The sequence below is a fragment of the Eretmochelys imbricata genome, chromosome 4 (genome assembly GCF_965152235.1).
Source record: "Eretmochelys imbricata isolate rEreImb1 chromosome 4, rEreImb1.hap1, whole genome shotgun sequence".
NCBI classification, from domain to species: Eukaryota; Metazoa; Chordata; order Testudines; family Cheloniidae; genus Eretmochelys; species Eretmochelys imbricata.
In genome coordinates, this window is record NC_135575.1 from 115,994,637 (window position 1) to 115,999,860 (window position 5,224).

Below are 5,224 nucleotides of genomic sequence, written 5' to 3' on the forward strand. Positions count from 1 at the left end.
CTTGAATTTGTCTCTCTCTGATGTTGCTTAATTCTCATTTTGCCAGGACAAACACATTTTTCTTTTCCTTGAAGATCTTTTTGATTTCATCATCAACATTTTCATCAAACCCATCTAGGTATCATCATTACTTTTTGACTAGAGTTTCTTCTAAGGCTTGAAGGATGGCCGATTTGAATATATTCCACTTTTTGAGTGTTATTGGCTGATGATGTAATGTTTTAAAAATTTCCCTCTATGTTTCCCCTCAGTTTTTCTTGATGAAATGGATGTTTCAACTTTGCTATGTTCAATTTCTGTTTAATCTGTTCAGCATTGTTTCACTGAGGGGGCATGTAAAATGAAAATGGCTCTGGTCATCTTGTGGTTGGGTTCAACAGCTTGCTCCTCACATTGCTCTGGTGATCTTGATGTCCCATTGCTGTACAACGTCATGGTAAATCAGGTGCCAGTGCTTTAAATTCAGATGTATCTGCAAAGTTTTATATTTGACGGATTCCCTGAAGATTGTGTTCGTAATGACAAGTTCATGCTCAGCACACTTACTATGTAGGAAGAGACCACTGCCATTCATTTTTCTCCATTAACCTTGCACAACTTTCCAAGCCACCATAACACAAATACTAATATCTATACACATTTTCAAAGTTGTGCGTTAGTACCTAAGGTCCTATATCCTCACAATCACATAGCTAGTGCATGGGTTTATGTCTACCAGTGTATGTGTGGGCTTGTCTTTAACAATCTGGCATCTCTTGTTGGTAAAAAAATTATAGCCCCTCTCCCTCCACCGACACACACTTACTTCTTAGGCCAGCCAATGCTGTGTGATACATTCATATCTAGGCAAACACTACTGTACATCTCCCAACATTTTTGGCAGTTTCCATGATGAAATAATACAGTCCTGAAGACCAAATAATTCAGTCCGGTGTGAATGAGAAGTGCTGCAGAAGAAAGTCTAATGCTCTGTACTCTAAAAACATAGAACTGTGTATATACACCTTTCACTGGGAACAATGATCATTAAAATAGCTAGACTGGCTTTTGGGCTATTGCCTGATGCAGTTAAGGGGATAAGCAACACAAGCAGTAGGGTCTGTCTTGCCAAGTCCTTAACTTTTGTCTCACTTCTGCCAATAAAACTTCACAAATGTTGTTTCTAGTTCTTCCCTATGCCAGAATGATTTTACAACAGGGGTTAAATTTAGAGCGGTGAATGAAATCTTTCCATAGCATATTCTCAGACAAAAAGCTGTGTTAATATGGGGTTAAGGTTGAGAGTATCTATCAATAATTGAAGGGCAAAAAAACAAAAACACTGTATAAAGAATGCTGTAATTACCAGAAGGCCAAGCATTAAAAAAAAAACACAGGACATTCAGAGCTAAGGTTACTAGAAACCCAAACATTAAGGGGAGAAATGCAGCGTTAGAGCACCCAAACAGCATTTACTATGTCCTGCAGTGATGTCATAAGGGGAAAGAGAAATATGAAAAAAAATCAGTCTTCAAAAGTTAATTTCACCTAATTTAGGATCACTAGTATTAAAATACCTTAATCACAATAATATGGTTTTTGGCTAGCATCACATATTTAGGCACAACATCCCTATAATGTTTTTACCCTTAAATTACTGATATTTACTTTCAACTTTATTCCATCTTTAACATAGTTTTTGTCTGGGAATTTCCTTAAAGTTTAAATATCCTTAAATTGAAAAAAATTACTACATGAACATTAAAGAAAAAAACCCAAAGAGAATCTTACTGTGTGATATTCTTAATGATTTGAAAACATGTAATATCAGCTATGAATCTTTTTTTTTTTTTTAATTTCAACTTTTAAGGACAGATACATCAATGTAGCACAAACCAGATTGGTGTCCTCGCCAATTAAACCAGGCATACAGTTACTTTTTGTCACCAGGGCAGCACAAAGCAACTAGAGTACTGGTGAATGTGGACTTAATTTATAATTGATTTATTGGTTTAAAAGGCTGCATTGGTGACTTTGTGAAGGGTGAGCAGGGAGAGGCCCAAATCCTATGGTCTCTGCTTTAAGGGTTTCACCTGTACTACTGCCTCAGTTCCTCAGGAGTGCTGCCTCAATGCACCATGGAGACAAGGAGCAGAACTATAGGGAGCCTTTCAAGCCTGGATGACCAAACTACTATGCAGACCCGGAATCTTTAAGAGCAATGACAACTGGGCCAAGTAAGCAACCACTAAGAACTCTTGACATGTGCCCAGTGTCCCTCATACCACTGAGTCAGTCACCATAAATTCTGCATGTAAATTAGCTAACAAGGAAGAGTGGTGATTGGATGAGTTACTTCATTGTGAAATGCTCAGGAAGATTAGAGAGCCTACAAAACCAGAAAACCCTATAATAATGGGGAATTTCAGTTATTCCCAAATTGACTGGATACACGTCACCTCAGGACGGGCTGAAGAGATAAAATTTCTAGACACCATTAATGACTGCTTTTTGGAGCAGCTAGTGCTGGAACTCACAAGGGGAGAGACAATTCTTAATTTAGTCCTCAGTGGAGCACAGGATCTGGTCCAAGAATATAGCTGAACCACTGACCAATAGCAACAATAATGTAATTAAATTTAACATCCTTGTAGGGGAAAAATACCAAAGTGACCTAATACAGTAGCATTTGACTTCAAAAAGGGAAACTACACAAAAATGAGGAGTCTATTTCAGGGGTGAGCAAACTTTCTGGCCTGAGGGCCACATCGGGGAATAGAAATTGGATGGCGGGCCATGAATGCTCACAAAATTGGGGTTGGGGTCCGGGAGGGGGTGCAGGAGGGTGCTTTGGGCTGGGACAGAGGGGTTTGGAGGGCAGGAGAGGGCTCAGGGCTGGGGAAGGGGTGCAGATTCTGGCTGGGGGTGCAGGCTCTGGAGTGGGGTGGGGATGAGAGGTTTGGGGAACAGGAAGGTGCTCCAGGCTGGGATCAAGGAGTTTGGAGAGCGGGAGGGGGATCAGGGATGGGGTAGGAATTGGGGCATGGGGATAGGCTCAGGGGGGCAGGCTCCAAGTGGTGCTTACCTCAAGTGGCTCCCGAAAGTAGTGGCATGTCCCTTCTCTGGCTCCTAGGCAGAGGCGCAGCCAGGAAGCTTTACATGCTGAGTCACCCACAGGCACCGCCCCTGCAGCTCCCATTGGTGTGGCCCCTGGCCCAGCGCCCTGGCCAGAGTGCTGTAGCAGGGCCAAGCCGCATGCTGCGGCCCCGACCCAGCACCCCGGCTGGAGTGGGGCTGAGCTGCGTGGTGCAGCTCTCAACCCAGTGCCCCGGATGGAGTGGGGCAAGCCACAGACCCTGCTCCCCAGCGGGAGCTCGCGGATGGCTTAAAACGGCCCATGGGCTGTAGTTTGCCCACTCCTGGTCTAGTTAAATGGAAATTAAAAGGAACAGTCACATAAGTGAAGTGCCTGCAAGTTGCGTGGAAACTATTTAAGAATATCATAATAGAAGGCTCAAACTATATGTAGACACAAAGAAATAAAAAACAGTAAGAGGACCAAAACGCTCTCCCCAAAAGCATGCCACCATGGTTAAGCAACAGAATAAAAATGGCAGCCAGAGATGAAAAAGACATCCTTTAAAATTGGAACTCAAATCCTAGTGAGGATAATCTTTTGCAGATCAAGTATAAAAGTATAATAAAGCAGGTCAAGAAACAATTTGAAGAGAAACTAGCAGAAGACACAAAAACTAACAGCAATTTTTTTTAAAGTATATCAGAAGCAGGAAGCCTGCCAAACAACCGATGGGGCTGCTGGAGGATCGAGGTGCTCTAAGAGCATTCAGCGAAGACAAGGCCATTGCAGAGCAGCTAAATGAATTCTTTGCATTGATCTTCATTGCAGAGGATGAGAGAGGAAAATTACTACACCTGATCCATTTTTTTGGGTGACAAATCTGAGGAACTGTCCCCGGTTAAGATGTCAGTAGAGGAGGTTTTGGAACAAATTGATAAATTAAATATTAATAAGTCACCAGGACCAGATGATTTTCCCCCAAGCCTTCTGAAGGAACTCAGATAAGAAATTGCTGACCTATTAACTGTGATATATAACCTATAGCTTAAACCAGACTCTGTACCAAATGACTGGCAGATAACTGATGTGATGCTGATTTGTAAAAAAGTCTTCAGAAGCAATCATAGCAATTATAGGTCAGTAAGCCTCATTTTAGTACCAGGCAATTTGGTTGAAGCTATAGTAAAAAACAGAATTGTCAGATACACAGATGAATATGATATGTTGGAAAAGAGTCAACACTGCTTTTATAAAGAAAAGAAATCATGCCTCACTAACCTATTAGAATTCTTTGGGGGGGGGGGGGGGTCAACAACCATGTGAATAAGGCGGAGTAAGTGCATATAGAGTACTTGGACTTTCAGAGAGCCTGGGACAACGTCCCTCTCCAAAGGCTTTGTGGATACTTCCCTAAAAAAATCCTATCAGAAAGAAGCAGCACTCAAGGCTAACAGAATGTTAGGAACCATTAGAAAAAGGATAGATAAAACAGAAAATATCGATGCCACAATATAAATCTATGGCACTCCCACAACTTGAATATGGTGTGCAGTTCTGGTTCTCCATCTCAAAAATGAAGTGTTAGAATTGGAAAAAATGCACAGAAGGGCAACAACGATTATTAGGGGTGTGGAAGAGCTTTCATATGAGGAGAAATTAAAAAGACTAGGACTGTTCAGCTTGGAAAACAGATGACTAAGGCAGGATACGATAGAGGTTTATAAAATCATGAGCAGGGAGGAGAAAGTGAAGAGGGAAATGTCATTTAGCCCTTCACATAACACAAGCAGGGGCCACCCAATGAACTGAATTAGCAGCAGGTTTAAAACAAACATAAGGAAGTACTTTTTCCACACAATGCACAGTCAACCTGTAAAACTTGTTGCCAGGGAATGTTGTGAAAGCCAAAAATATAACTGGGTTAAAAAAAGAATTGGATAAATTCATGGGGGATAGGTCCATCATTGGCTATTAGTCAAGATGATCCGGGGCACCACCCCAAGCTCTGGGTGTCCCTAATTCACAGATTTACTTGTAAATTCTCAGAAAATTCATTCTGTACCCAATAAATGCTAGAAGTTTGGGAAGGATACACTGTATTTGTCACACAAAGGTTGAATTCATGCTTTGAGTGAAAACCAGATCTCAACCGTAATTATGGAATTG